Source organism: Humulus lupulus, chromosome 2, assembly GCF_963169125.1.
Source record: "Humulus lupulus chromosome 2, drHumLupu1.1, whole genome shotgun sequence".
Taxonomy (NCBI): Eukaryota; Viridiplantae; Streptophyta; class Magnoliopsida; order Rosales; family Cannabaceae; genus Humulus; species Humulus lupulus.
Genome location: NC_084794.1, coordinates 81,132,253 through 81,148,296, shown reverse-complemented (window position 1 = coordinate 81,148,296; position 16,044 = coordinate 81,132,253).

The window sequence follows — 16,044 nt, the reverse complement described above, 5'->3', positions numbered from 1 at the left end:
GTTTTGTTTTCTGCTTATCTTTTTTCACATTGCTTGCTGGTTGGTTAACCTTGCTTCGTACATTTCTTGTAGAACATCCTGAAGCAAAGATGTTGGGGAGAGCTACCTCACTTATCAAGAAGGCCGCCACCAGCCAAGACCCGTCCAAGGGGAAAAGACGAAAGGTCGGAGCTGGTAGGGGAGGTAAAGCTGCCACACCCAAGAAGACAAGTGGCGAGGCGCAAGGGTCTCCGGTGGTGGAGAGGTCAATCGTGCCCGTGGTGGAGAAGCCTCCTGTCAAGGGGCCTTCCGAGAACATGGTGGTCTCGAGTAGTAGCAGTGATGGGGAAGGTCTTGTGTTCCCCGCGAAGAGAGCCGGGGTGAGCAAGCGCTCTGGAGGAGAGGCTGAGGGCGACAAGAAGAAACGCCTTAGACACTCTTCTCCTGGAGGTGATGGAGACCTCCGGGCTGCACGCAGTCCCCACCAGACTACCCCCACCCAGCAGCAAACACAACTCCAACAACAAAAGCAACAGCAACAACAACAACAACCACAAAGACAATCAACACCGCCACAGCAGCAGCAAAAGCAACAGCAACATCAGCAGCAACAAGAAACCGGGGCGGTAGTGTCTTCGCTACCGTCCCTAATACCCCGTCTACTTCCTCCTCCAGTCCAAAGGGAGTCCACCCTTTCGGGGTCTCCTTCTTCTTCTTCTCTTCCACTTTCTCAACAAACAAGCCTTCCTCAGCCTGGCCTGAAGTTCCACTTCCCTCAGAAACCAACCCGTTTCCCCGCTGCCCTCCTGGAGGGTGTAAGACGGGCTGATAATTTTTTGAAGAGGCGGTTGGAGGCCGAGAAGGCTGTTACTCAGGGAAGGGCAGACAACCTGTCTGCCGTGAAGAGAGCTGAGCTGGCCGAGGGGGTGAGATCCCTTCACCCGGCTGGAGCGGTTTTGGATGGCCCAGCCTTGGAGAAGAGGCTGGTGCCTAGGCTCGGATGTGCATTGGCGCCGTTCGGAGCGGAGATGATGGAGGACATGGCCCTGAGCTTGTGCGAGCTCAATTCTGAGATATGGGCCATCAGTAGCAGTAAGGACCCGCTGTTGCTGACACATGCCGTAAAGCAGCAACTTTCTGGGGTAAGCTGTTAGTTGTTGTGTTCTGGGATCAATTGTCTTAGTACATTTGGTTCTGCTTAACTCATTCTGTTGTCTTTCCTCGCAGGCCTCTCTCATCGTGGAACGCTCGTTCCGAGAGGTGGGTGCAGTTCTGGTTCAGCTGGAGGAGAGCCAGGTGGCTCGCCAGGCCTTGGAGGCGGAGAAGCAGAAACTGACCCAACAGGTCGAGAGCATAAAGGGGGAGGCTGTGGAGAAGATTAACCAGGCCCGGCGCACGGCTGAAGAAGAGGCGGACAAGAAATATTTTGCCAAATATCAAGAGTACCGGGCCAGCGCGGAGAATGAGTTCAAGCAGCGGTCGGATGACTTGAAGGCCAAGAACTCCAAGCTCCAGGAAGAGCTATCCCAGGCCAGGGGGAGAAGGACACACTGGATGCCCGCTTGCAATCGAAAAACAATCTCCTCCTTAAGTAGAATGAGGAATACGCCATTCTTCAGAATAAGCTGTACGAGGAGGAGCAAGATCACAAGAGGAGCAAGGATCTCGCGTCTATGCAGGAGTTGGGGCTCGCTGAGAAGGATAAACAGATTGGAGCCTTGCAATTCACTATCAGGGGGCATGTGACCGAGAAGCAATCCTTGCTGGATCAAAATAAGGTGCAGCGCAAGGAGATTGATTCCCTTAAGGGAGAGCGGGATGCATCCAAGGCCGAGCTGGAAAAACTGAGGGCTCAATTGGCTGTCGCGGAGGCAAAGCTGGCGACCTCTGAGGCGGAGCGCTTGAAGGAGAAGGAAGATGCCGAGGTGGTGCTGAATAGAACGATTAATCTATCCCACGTGGTCCTCATGCACCAACTTTGGAAAATAAACCCGGAGGTAGTAGGCTACCTGGGAGAGGACGCCACCGCCATGAGGGAAAAGATACAGGCGTGGGATCAAAGCCCAGAGGTGTATGTCCAGACTTATAACATCGACGAGCCTGCTGGAGTCCCTGAGGCAGAAGATCCCGAAGAGGCGGGGACCTCTGAACTTGCCATTGATGACGTTCCATCTTCCAATGAGCTGACTCCGCCAGCCCCAGTTGAAACCGCTGTCTCCGAGACCCCGGTCGTGGAAGCCGCTGCCACCCCCAGTGCTTGAAGGGGTCTTATTCTTTGTGTAATAATAATAATTTTTTTTTTCTTTATTTTCCTTTGGGGCGAAGCTCCCTGTACTCTTTTTTTTTTTTAATTGCGGGAACATTACAGATGTCCGGTCCGCAGGGCCTTCATTGTCATAATTGTAGACTTCTTCTTTCCTTTCCTGCTGAGTTTCTTGTTTAATTTTGTGCTTAGGGTAGAGACTTTTATACGATAGAAACTACTGTAGGGGCGCATGAGGTTTAGGTTCCAACGGCTAGAACCTATGCATTTCTAACTTGAAGCTCCAACGGCTTATGTCTTTTCCCACGTAGTTTCTAGGTTACGGAGGGTTCTTGGTTCCAACGGCCAGACTCCCTCTTTCATCGTACTCAGCTTTCCTAAGGTAAATAGCCAATCCCGGGACTTGTAGTTATACTGTTCGCTGGGATGGCTAAGGTGACCCGTTGCATCTTCCCATCGTGATCTTTACAAAGCTTGCGAGGCCAACACTTAATACGATTCCGCGGGATGGTGCCGGAACGGGAGTTCTTTTGGTGGGCGTTGCTAGACTTAGGGCTAGATCTTTGCGAAGCAAAACTAACTGTCGTTGCGGACCTCACGGTGGCCGACTTCAGGGACTTGGCATGAAGCCTTGCGAGGCAAAGTTCGTTGCGGTCGAGGAAATCTTCACGCCTACCATGTGCGATCCTGGAGCAGGGGCTTTGCGAAGAAAAGCCTGCTGTAATTGGAGGATCGATTATATTTGCTCCCAGAGCTGAAGCTTGCGAAGCGAAGTTTGCAGTGGTTGAGGAGCTCACCATGCCTTTTTTTTGTGAGACCCGGAGCTAAAGCCTGCGAAGCAAAGCTTACAGCGGTCGCGGATCTTGCCATCTTTCGCCTTGCGGGACCCGGAGCTGGAGCTTACGAAGCAAAGCTCTCAGCGGTCACGGATCTTGCCATGCATTACTTTATGAGACCCGGAGCTGAAGCTTGCGAAGCAAAGCTTTCAGCAGACGCGTAGTATTCTGCGAAGGACTTGTTAGGAAGTTGGGGGTGTTTCGGCGTGGCTCTCTGAATGTGCCCCAACCTCCAGTCCTGTTCATCGCTGGGCTACACAGGAGATAATTTTCATGATGCATAATGGCAGATATTTTCATGGCAATTTTCACATAACCACATAATGCACACATGACACGTAATGCAAATATGTTCATGGCAACAAATCAACCTAAGCTTAATCAATTTTAAAAATTTCAAACACAATGCTAGCACATAAGTGGTGTTCTCTTTATGTTTTGTTCAAGGGGCGTATGGCTATGCCTTAACCATGTATACCCCCCCAAGTGAGCGTGGGGTCCGGACGTCTCCGGACCGCGTGGTCACTTGTTAAAACGCAGCTTGGAACAAAGGGATAAAAAATGCAGTAAAAGCGGAGTGAAACTCTCTGTGTTTTATTAAATTAGCCTGTTAGGCATGTGTTTTACAGCTGGGAGGACTATCTCCATATTTTACATTTTTGCTACGTCCACCAAGGACTTTCGACTAGATAGTCCGGGGCTTACTGATAGTAACGGCGGAGGTGTTCCGCGTTCCAGGCGCGCGGGACTTTAGATCCGTCGAGTCTCTTTAAGTGATACGTCCCATGGCCCACTTTTTCTTGAACTTCATAGGGGCCTTCCCAGTTGGGTCCGAGGACTCCCACTCCCGGATCCTGCGTTGCAGGAAATACTCTCCGTAGGACAAGGTCCCCAACTTCGAATGTACGGCTCTTGACTCTTGAGTTGAAGTGTCGGGCTATCTTGCCTTGGTACATTTTGAGTTGGACCTGTGACTGCTCCCGGAGCTCTTCAATCATGTCCAGGGACTCCTGGAGAAGGGCGTGGTTCCGGGTAGGGTCGTAGGTGTCCTGCCTGTGAGAGGTGATCATAGTTTCTACTGGGATGACGGCCTCGCAACCGAAGGTCATGGAGTAAGGTGTGTGCCCTGTCGAAGTTCTCTCTGTTGTGCGATAGGCCCAAAGTACTCGTGGGAGCTCTTCCGGCCAGTGAGCCTTGCATGCTTGGAGTTTTTTCTTCAACGTGGTCTTTAAAATTTTGTTCACTGCCTCCACTTTCCCATTAGCTTGAGGTCTGGCGACTGCGGAAAAGCTTTTGATGATTCCATGCGAAGCACAGAAGTTCGTGAAATGTTCACTATCAAATTGCTTCCCATTGTCGGACACAATTTTACGTGGAAGCCTGAAACGACACACTATATTCTTGATGACAAAGTCCAGTGCTTTCTTAGACGTGACCGTGTTCATAGGTTCAGCTTCAGCCCATTTGGTGAAGTAGTCTATCGCGACTATGGCATACTTCACTCCGCCCTTTCCAGTTGGAAGGGAACCTACTAGGTCAATGCCCCAAACGGCGAACGGCCAGGGGCTGGTCATTAAGGTAATTTCTGTAGGCGGCGCTCGCGGAACCTTGGCGTACCTCTGGCACTGCTCACATTTTCTGACATAATCCACACAATCCTTCTTCATGGTGGGCTAGAAGTATCCTTGACGAAGGATCTTTTTGGAGAGGCTCAGCCCGGAGGTATGGTCACCATAGAAGCCTCTGTGAATCTCATGGATGACGGTGCTGATTTCGGTTCCGGCAACACACCTAAGGAAGGGTATGGACAACCCCCTGCGGTAAAGTTTTCCATCCATAACCACGTATCGGGGAGCTTGATATTGGAGCTTTATTGCGTCAGCTTTATCAGTGGGGAGCTCTCCAGTGGTGAGAAATCTGAGGATGGGTCCTATCCAGGAATGGGAATGGTCGATGATGGCATTTACCCTCTGTGTCTCAGTACTAGGTGCTTCTAAGTGCCCGATGGGCACTAGGCCATATTGTTCAATCTCCGGGTCTGTTGCAAGCTTGGCCAGTGTGTCTGCGAGTGAATTCTGGTCCCGGGGGACCTGGCGGATTTGGTAGCCTTTGAAATGCTGCAGGAGGCCGCGGGAGAGAGACACGTAAGCAGCCATTTTTTCGCCTTTCGTCTGGTATTCTCCGGATATTTGGTTTACCACAAGTAGGGAGTCGCTGTATACTTCGATTTTTTGGGCTCCGACTTCTCTGGCCAGTTGTAATCCAGCTAGCATGGCTTCGTGTTCTGCCTCGTTGTTGGATGCTAGGAACGCGAAATGGATGGCGCTCTGGAGCTGATGTCCTTGGGGAGAAATTAGGATAACTCCTGCTCCAGCTCCTTTTTCATTTGAGGCTCCGTCTACATAGACCTTCCATGTGGGAAGTTCCTGGACAGGATCTTCCGGGAGGTCATTCATTCCTGAGCATTCCACAATAAAGTCCGCGAGAGCTTGAACTTTTATGGAAACGCGTGGCTGGTAGTGGATGTCAAACTGGCTCAGCTCCATGGCCCATTTAAGTAATCTGCCAGAAGACTCGGGCTTCTGCAGGACTTGCCGGAGAGGGTGGTTGGTGAGTACTCTGATGGTGTGCGTTTGGAAATAGGGCCTTAGCTTCCGTGAAGCGATTAGCAAGCAGAGGGAGAGTTTTTCGATCATTGTATATCTGGACTCGGCGTCCAGTAACCTCGTGCTCACGTAATACACAGGGAGTTGGAGACGGCCGTCTTCCCGGACGAGAGCGGCACTTACGGCATGCTTTGTCACATCTAAGTACAAGAACAACGCCTCTCCTTCGACAGGTTTGGACAGAATGGGAGCTCGAGTTAGATGTTCCTTGAGGTGTTGGAAGGCTGCTTCGCATTCGGGGGTCCACTCGAACCTCTTGTTTCCTCGCAACACATTGAAGAAGGGGACACATTTGTCAGTGGCCTTAGATACGAAGCGGCTGAGAGCAGCTATCCTTCCGTTAACGCTTTGGACATCCTTATGCTTTCGGGGAGAAGGCATATCTATGAACGCTTTAATTTTCTCAGGGTTGGCCTCCACTCCGCGGGAGCTGACAATGAAACCGAGGAACTTCCCAGACGAGACCCCGAAAGTACATCTCTTCGGATTCAGTTTCATTCCGTACTTTCGGATCACGGCGAAAGCTTCCTCAAGGTCGTCACTGTGGTCCCCGGAGGTCTTGGATTTCACCAACATGTCGTCTACATACACCTCCATGTTCCTCCCCAGCTGATCCTTGAACATCTTGTTTACTAGACGCTGGTATGTCGCCCCAGCATTCTTCAAACCGAATGGCATGACCACGTAACAATAGACACCCTTGTCCGTGAGGAAGCTGGTGTGTTCCTGGTCCGCGACATGCATCTTGATCTGGTTGTATCCGGAGTATGCATCCATGAAGGATAAGAGTTCATACCCGGAAGTAGCGTCTACCATCTGATCGATTCGCGGAAGAGGGAAACAGTCTTTTGGGCAGGCTTTGTTCAGGTCCGTGAAGTCAATACACATTCTCCAGGATCCATCGGGTTTCGGGACCAGAACCGGGTTGGCCAACCACACGGGATAGAGTGACTCCTGGAGAAAGCCTATGGACATCAGCTTGTCCACTTCAGCTTTGACTGCTTCGGCCCTTACTGGGTCTAACGGCCTCCTCTTTTGGCGAACTGGAGTTGCAGATGGGTCTATGTTGAGTGCGTGGCACGCAACATTAGGATTAATCCCCGTCATATCAGCGTGGCACCATGCCAGGATATCCTGATTATTCTTCACAGTGGCCACGATCTTTTCTCGAATGGCCGATGGAAGGTTTTTCCCCACCTGAATGACTTTGGTGGGATCTTCCGAGTTGAGGATCACCTCTTCGACTTCCTCCATCGGCTCTATCGCCCTCTCGACCCCCACTCTAGGGTCGAGTTCGTCAACGTATGCCCCTTGGGCACCCCCAGTCTCTGGTAAATCCTCTGCCAAAGGCGTGGCAACAATCGCCTCCTGGACCGTGTAGACGGATCAGACGGAGACGTTGTAACAGCTTTGTGCACTTCGTTGGTCTCCCCGGAGGGTGCCGATGCGCCCATTGTCGCATGGAAACTTCAAGCATAAGTGGCGTATCGAGGTTATGGCCCCAACATCGATTAGGACCGGCCGGCCTAGGATGGCATTATACGCCGTGGGGCAGTCGACCACCACGAATGTGCAGTGCTTGAAGGCACAAGCGTTGCTGTCTCCTCTGAGGGTGACTGGAAGTTGAATTTTGCCTAAGGGCATGAGTGCATCCCCATTGAACCCCTGAAGCTGGATGGGGCATGGGATCAGATCTGTCTCCGTTAATCCGATCGCGTGGAAGGCAGCTTTGAAGAGGATGTTGATGGAGCTTCCATTATCGACTAGGATCCGTGACACCTTCTTATTGGCGATCTGGGCTTCCACAACGAGGGGATCGTTGTGGGGGAAGTGCACATGTCGGGCGTCATCTTCCGTGAAGGTGATGGGAAGATCCATCATTCGGGGACGCTGAGCAGGTGACTGAACCAAGGCGCACATCTCCCCGGTGTGTTCTAACTCCCTCAAGTCCCTTTTCTGGGAGTTGCGGGTGCTTCCGGCAAGGTGCGGTCCTCCGGAAATGGTGGCCACGTGTCCGTTAACGGGTGGCGGAGCAAGGCCAGGCGGATATGGTTTTCCGGGTCTTGGAGTCAACATGGCAATGGGTGCCGGAGAGGTCGGAGCAGGAAGCGCTGGGAACTGAGATCCAGGAGCTTGGGGGTGACCGGCTCCAGGAGCGCTAGCGGTCCCCCTCTGTCCCGGAGAGTATGCAGCTCCGTGAACTATTCCTTGTCCGGGATAGATTATGGGTATCCTCACCCATTGACCGAGGTGTCCCGCTCTTGCCAGGGACTCGATCTCATCCTTCAGCTGAAGGCATTCGTTTGTGGTGTGCCCCACGTCTCCGTGGAACTCACACCTCTTATTGGAGTCTCGTGGACGCCTTCCTCCGTGAGACACTTTCGGGGGCTTCCGGTAGTTGACCATATTACAGGTCGCCCGATAGACGTTCTCTCACGAGTCTATCAAACTGGTGTACTCCGTGAACTTGGGCTCATAGTTCTTCCGGGGTTTCTTTGAATGGTCCCCCCGGTTGGAGTTTCTTCCGCCTCGTTTATTCCGCGATTGGCTCAGATTTTGTTCTGGGCCTTCCGCTTGCGGTTGCGACGGGCCGGGAGCGATACTACATCCGGTTGGTACAACTCCGTACCCAGAGAAATGGGTTTGACTCGGCGTCTGAGCAGACGCGGAAGGTCCATACACGCTTGGAGTGAACTGGGCTCCTGGAAGCGTGAGGGCTGGCGCGGGAGCTTGCGAAGCAAAGCTCGGTGCAGTCATGGAGGGCGTCGGAGCTGGGGGAACTCCAAAGGCCTGTTGGTAGGCATCTTCAAGGTTGATGATTCCTTGAGCTTTTGATATGAATTCGGACAGAGTTTCTGCTCGCCTCCTTTGCATTTCTGCCCATAGCAGGGAGCCGACGGTAAGCCCCGATTGAAGGGCGATCAGCTTCATGTCATCGCTGACCTTGGTCTTAGCAGCAGCTTCCATCATTCTTTGAATGAAAGCTTTGAGGCTCTCATTGGGTAGCTGCTTTATGTTGGTTAAAGAACCAACCTCCATGTCGTGGTCCCGGGCAGCAATGAACTGCCTCTTGAATGCGGACTGTAGCTCCTTCCAACTGTGGATGGATCCGGGAGCCAATCTTTTCCACCAGTCTTCCGCGGACTTGGTAAGGGTGAGTGAGAAGCACATGCATTTGGCATCCTCACTGACGCGCGCCACTTGCATCATCTTGTTGTATTTAGCTAGATGGGTGCGCGGGTCTGTCCTCCCCTCATATAATTCTATGTGAGGCATTTTGAAGTTTTCCGGGAGGGGCGTTTCTGTGATCCTCCGAATACATGGTTCCGGGTCTTCTTCCTCAGAGTCTGACAGGGCCCCACTTTGCTTCCAGACCAGCTTGGTCAAGGCAGCGATCTGTTCCTCGAGCCTCTTTGTATCGCTCTTCGGGAGGTCACGTCCCCGGAGCTTGTCGTTGAGATGATTTCGCAGGTCATCTCCGCGAGGCCGGGCCTTTTCTCCTTTGGCCTTTTCGTACTTGGCCTCCAACCTTTTCCTTAGGTCCACCGTGGACCAGCTATCTTCGGAGTTCGTGTCCGCAGCCCGACCGTCCTGGTTGATGGAATCACTGGGGCGGTTGTTCCTTCCCCTAGGCCTGGGTGCCTTAGCACCGGGCCCTTTAGGCACAGAGTGCCCCCTTGGGGCTGAAGGGCGTCTGGGCTTAGAAGCGCCAGAGACCTTCTGGGCGCGGGGGGGGGGGGGGGGGGGCAGTCGGCCTGGTGATTCACGCCTTTAGGAGGTGCGGGGGCGTTAGTGCGCACAGGCTCCCCAACTTTTTCTTTGCCCTTGTTAGGGGCGGCTTTGGATGGTCCAGCAGCGGCGGGATCTGGCATGGTGGCATCAGCACCACCTAAAACAGAGGCGTCCTCGTCCGAGTTGCCTAGATCTCCGAACTTACTTTGGAGGCGCTCCATCATGCGCTGCATTTTTCCGGAGACGCGCTCCTGCTCAGCGAGCTTGGCCTTAGTGGCCACCAGTTCTTCGGCTACTTGGACCAGTTCTGGATCCTTCTCGTAGTAGTAGCCGTCTTTGTAGTAACCGTCTCAGACATACTCTTCTTCGTTTTCTAAGTATGTCGTTTCTTCAGTACTGACCCGATCCTGGCGGGATGTCGGGTCTTCACCTTGGTAGTCCGAGTCGTGGGTACTTTCTCCTTCGGTCTGGGCTGCCGAGGGTTCGTTTTGTACTGCATCTTCCATCACAGTATCGGGGTTGACCCTAGGATTCTTGTCAACCGCGGATTTTCTCGTAGTCACCATCTTTTCAGTACGCAGAAAAAGAGCTGACTAACAACTCCCTACAACTCTCAATGAAAGCACCAAAATGTTTACCGAGTTTTTCGGAAACGAATACAAACAAAATAATAAAAAGATAAGAACTGTAGAAGTGTATAAATATAAATAGACAAATAGGTTTTTTACGTGGTTCAGGCGTTAACGAGCCCTAGTCCACGAGTCGATGTTATTATACTTGTAGAGAATTACAGTAAAATGGCTGGTGTACAAGAACCTCACAAACTCACAGTGTTTCTCTCGAGTTCTCTAGAAGAAGACGAAGCTAGAGAGATTTTGGTAGAGTTCTTGCTATGTAATGTGTTCTTTTTTTTTTCTCTCCTATTGCAAAATGAGGAGGTCTTTATAGCTAGAGTTTTGGATTAGGGTTTTACTCTGCCCCCATGAGTCTTAATTACACCAGCCATAAATAGGGGATACAATTACCGTAGTCGCCTGGCTACCAGGCTCTATGTGGGTATATTTACATGAAAGTATGGGGAATGCACAAAGGCAGCTGTCTTTTCCAGGCTGTCAGCGGAACAGTAGGCGAAATGGTACTTTTAGGCGTGCTGGGATGTGTGCGGCCTCGACCTGTCGGGCGTGTCAGGCGGGATCCTGTGTCAGGTGGATATCATTCCAACTATGCCTCCTCCATGACTCGACCGCTTGGTCTTCTTCCATGCGAGGCACGGAACTGTATCCGCGAAGGTAACCTGAAGAGCTTCTCCTGGAAGGACCTTCCCCGAAGGATATCCCTTCGGGAGTCCGGGAGAATTGACAAGTTTCCACGTCGCGGTTGCTTGAAAGAGTATGATGGACACTAAACGGGAGAGGCGAAGCCTTTCTGTCCATCCGCGAGCTCTGGTCACCTTTCGTGAAAGACTTTGATAACTCTGCTTCCCCGAGGCTATCCATCTAAACACTATCCGGAAATCTGGATAACAACTATGTTGTGAATATTATCTGAACATAGTTTCACAACGTTGTTATGTTGTGGAGGGAACTAATACATAACAGGTTGAAATTGTTCTTCAATATTTTTTTTTTCATTATTGTATTCTACTTCAATGCCCATATTCTCCAATTAATTGTAGAATTGTTCTTCATTCTCAGTCTCCTCTGATTGTCTAGCTTTTTCCCTCTTCAGCTCTTCAATTTCTTTTGTGAGTCTAGCAATCTCATTTTCTTTATGAGAAACAACATCTGACACTTTCCTTTTTTTTCTTCCAAATAATGAAGTAATTTCAGCAGTAAACCTACAAAATAATCCACCAAGTTAATTATTTTAGTTAGTAAATGCAAAACTAACACAAATTAAGAAGTAACATACCCAGCAGCTTGAACACGACCTGAGTGCTCAAGTGTCCTTAACGCTTGAGTCAAGATGTCATCCCAACCCTTAGCTACAATTTCACCACGATTAGCTTTTTCTTTCAATTCCTGTTATTCAACATACCATTAACCCATAAAATTAATAATGTATACAAATGGAAGTTAGTTTAATCATTGTTACATTACTTTAGATCACTTACTATCTTCTCTTGAATCTGTATGTCCAATTTTGTGACAAGATTTTTTTTTCACGAACTCTTAGCCAAACTTCATGGCATTCTACATTTTGCACACCTCGTTCTTTTTTCTACAACATACAAGATAATTGAAGTTATTTGGTGATACTTAATATATGTTAAACTACTAATGTGAATTACTTACTAAATCCTCTCTAATATTTACCATGCCTTTGCGAGATGTGCAATGCCTCGACGTATTTTGTAGAGCTCGTTCTGTAATGACCCGAATTTCCTAATAAGGTTTAGGACCTTGATTAGGAGGCCGGGAGAGCCATGATTGATTTATTATGATATTAAATGATTATATGCATGATTATGTGAATTATATTATTATATGATGATAAATGCATGCATATGTGTCAACTTTTCATTATAAGGGCATTTTGGTAATTTGGCCCGTTGATGGCATATTTGTGTATTTTCATGCATGTTGGTGAATTATGAATAAGACCACATTATAATGTGGATTTGTTCAAGCCATTTGACATGAGACGATGTTTGAAGGCAAGTTAACAGTTTGGTCATAACTGGGTTAATTTCGGGGCTCGGGGTGAGTCCCGGGGAAATTTTAGGATTAGTACATTACCGGAAATTAAAGGGTAATGGGATATGATGTATTAGCATTTGAGAATATTGGGAGTAACGAGAATTGAAGGACGTTAATTATGATTAGCGGGATAAGTGGGAAATGACATTTTTGCCCTTGGGGGTTATTAAGAAAAGAAGATAGGCTTGGCGGCATTTAGGTCATTTGACCTTAGGATATGTTTAAAATTAGTAAGATGTAGAAGAAAGAGACCAAAATAGAGCTTCTTTCCCTCCCCCACGATCATCTTCTTCTCTCCTTCTTCCTTTGAAATTTTTAAGCCCCAATTGAAGAATCAAGCTAGAGAACCAAGCCTTGAGGGTCTAGGGTTGTGTTCTACCATTGAAGAGGGTTCCATATTGAACTTGAGGTAAGATTTTCACCATAGAAACTTTGGTTCTTGCTCTATTTTTCATTGATTTTCAGTTGGGATTTTTGATTGGGATAGTGAGAATTGATGGAAGTATATGGCAAAGATTGATTGGGTTATGATGCCTAGGAAGTATATGGCAAGTTTTGAAGCTTGGAATTGGAGAAATTGAAGGAGGAAAAACCAGGGCTGAATCAGCCTGGTTCTAGTGCTACAACGCCCAAGGGAGGGCGCTACAGCGCTGTCCAGGGCCATTCATCCCTGCTTGTAGCGCTCTGGCGCTAGGGGGGCAGCGCTACCCTGTTTTTCCAGGGTCCTATTTTGGGCACTTTTGAGGGTTTTTGGCTTGGGGTTTCAATTCTTAAGGCTCGGGATCGAATCTACTAACCGTTTGAGTACGATTCGAGGTTCCGAGAGTGAGGTTTAGGTCAAGAACCTTTTATTGTTGATTTCATTAATTGGATTCCATATTTGGTTATGACTATGTGACCGCTAAGGGATCAAATGATCGATAGTTCTCAAAGGTCGTTCATTTATTATTTCTCGCTCGAACCAAAGGTAAGAAAGCTGTACCCAGTATGTGACATGCATGTTTATTGATGAAGCATGTGAGTGCTCTATTTGTATATCTGGAATGCATATCAAATGCTTAGCAATTTGCTTATCTTTGTATGGCACTGACCTATGAGTCAGGAATCGGCAATGGTGTCAGTATTGTCTGTGATGCTGTGACTTATTAGTCAAGTTCGGCAGTAGTACTGAGCACTGGTCGTATGGTATTGGCTTATGAGTCAAGAATGATATTAGTGTGTTTAACGCAAAATCGACATAAGCATTATCATCATAAGTATGAAATGCTTGACCGACCTTAAGTTCGATGAACACAAAAGCTCTTGTCTAGTCTAATGGCTAGTTACTTAGAGCCAGGGTCAAAAAGGCCCAAGTGACTACATCGTCACATGGATAAGGGTGCGGAGCCCAAGTACGTGACTCACTCATTAATCACTTATCTGACTCAAGTTTGTGACTTCATAGTTACTCATCTGATTAGGGTGTAAACCCAAGTTTGTGACTCCATAGTCACTCATCTGATTAGGGTGCGGAGCCCAAAGTGTGATTCACTCATCTGATTTGGGCTACAAGCCCCATTATGATTACCGAAATCATGAAGTGATATTCACTCATCTGATTAGGGTACGAACCCCCAGTGCGTGACTTAATTGTCACTTATTTTAGATGGATACAATGGCCATCTACTTTCATTATGACTTGATAGTCATCAATACAAAGTGCATGTCCCATGAATCATCTATACAAAGGGTAGGGCCCATATGTCATCTATACAAAGGGCAGGGCCCACAACCATTATTTGGACTTAATTGCATGCATGAATAGAGCTATTATTGCTAGGCAAGCCTATAATGACTTAGTAACATGTTATTACTGTTCATGAGCATATTGAGTTTTCTTGCTGAGCTTCAGCTCACAGGTGCTATGTGGTGCAGGTAAAGGAAAAAGAAAGATGGACCATCCTTGGGTTGGAGAGCTTAGGTGACGATGTGTACATATGTGGCTGCTCGACCGCCATGGCCGAGGGTGTAAAGAAGAACTAGGGTTAAACCGTATTTTGCCGCTTAGGTCGGCTGGTTGTAAATATTTTCTTGTAATTAACCTTTAAATTATATTTTGGGATCCCAATGTATATGGTAAACATTTTAGTGAAACGTTGTATATTAACCAATTTTTTTAACCCTAAACCGCTAATCATACTTAGTTACACGATTATGACCAAATGACTCGATTAACGAGTACAACACTATTTAAATGCACACCATAACGGTCCCTGTGTAGTAGGGCGTTACACGTTCTATTTGAGCTTTCCTGAATTCCTACAAAAAATATTTAAATTTAAGTTACTAAACACTTACTCATATTTCGAAACTGAGTTTTCACAAAAAATAGTATCTGAAACTCTGGAGATAGACGATGTTGGACAAACTGTAGCCAATCCTTGTGGTCGATTTCTAGATACGCTGATGGGACATGTGAGAGTCGTTCCATCATGTTTTCATTTGCCAATGGGTAGATGTATTTGGTAGTGATACAAGTCTTAAAATCCTTCATCATTCTTCCAGCAATTTTCAAGCACTCTTTCTTCCATGACTCTGGAATGTTGTAGCCACCCTGAAAATATAAAGAAAAATAATCAATTAAATTTAAACATTAAATTCAAATGAACACCAAAGCATTATACATTCCATAGGTTAACTTACATATATATATATATATCAGTCCAAATATTATCTTTCAAATGTTGTGGGACACACCTCCAATCAGCATAATTCATAGAGATTGAATTTCTGCATCTAACTCCAAGGTATTAAATCATCTCTGAATATGCATCTCCAAAAGGTTCTCCCCCTATCATTATACTCAAGGTCTACCTTGATTCCTTTATCTTTTCGTTGATTTACATGACCCATCTTTGCAGGACTCGCTTATTTGGTATATTCTCATCTCCTGGATCTGTCATCTGCAACATAAACATCAATTTAACAATTATTAGTACCAATTTATACATTACTAAAACACATCACATAATTATGACATAAATAAACACATATTACTCACTGAACATATTTTTCTTTTTCTTTTGGGTTGATTGATAATCCACCCATATTCTTTCTTCAATGTCGCTTCTAATGTCGCTTCTTCAATGTCTTTTGAACAAGCATGAATTTCCTCAACTTGTTCATGTATCAGTTGTCCAACTATGAAACAATCATGACATAAACATCATTTTCCTCATCGTCTTCATTCTCTAAAAACTTCCTCTATTTCTATGTGTTGGTGCAGCAAATTGGACAACCTTCGTAACCTTTTGTACTCAACCTTGATAAATTACTATATGCTGGGAAATCACTAATAGTCCACAACAACACAATTTTCATTAAAGAATTATTTCTTTAAACAATCATATGCCTTAACACCATTTTCATACAACTCTTTCAAATCATCAATTAATGGTGCTAAATAAATATCAATATCGTGTCCTGATTGTTTTGAGAATGAAATCATTAACGAAAGCATCATAAACTTCCTTTTCATGACTAACCATGGAGGAAGATTGTACATAACAAGGAAGATGAGCCACAAACTATGCCGACTACTATGTGGGTTTACTCCATCGGCAGATAAACCTAGACGAAGATGTCTTGGTTCAGTTTTAAATTATGGATTCAAGTGATTTACTTTTTCCCAGGCTTGTGAATCAGCAGGATGTCAGAGTTTGCCGTCTTTCACTCGCCTAGTCTCATGCCATATTAAGTTTTCAGAGTGCTCTGCACTTTGATATAACTGCTTAAGCCGAGAAATCAAAGGCAAGTACCACATCACTTTTTGAGGAATGATTTTCCTAATTTCCTTACTCTTGTTAGGTTTTACCGCGGTAAACCACATT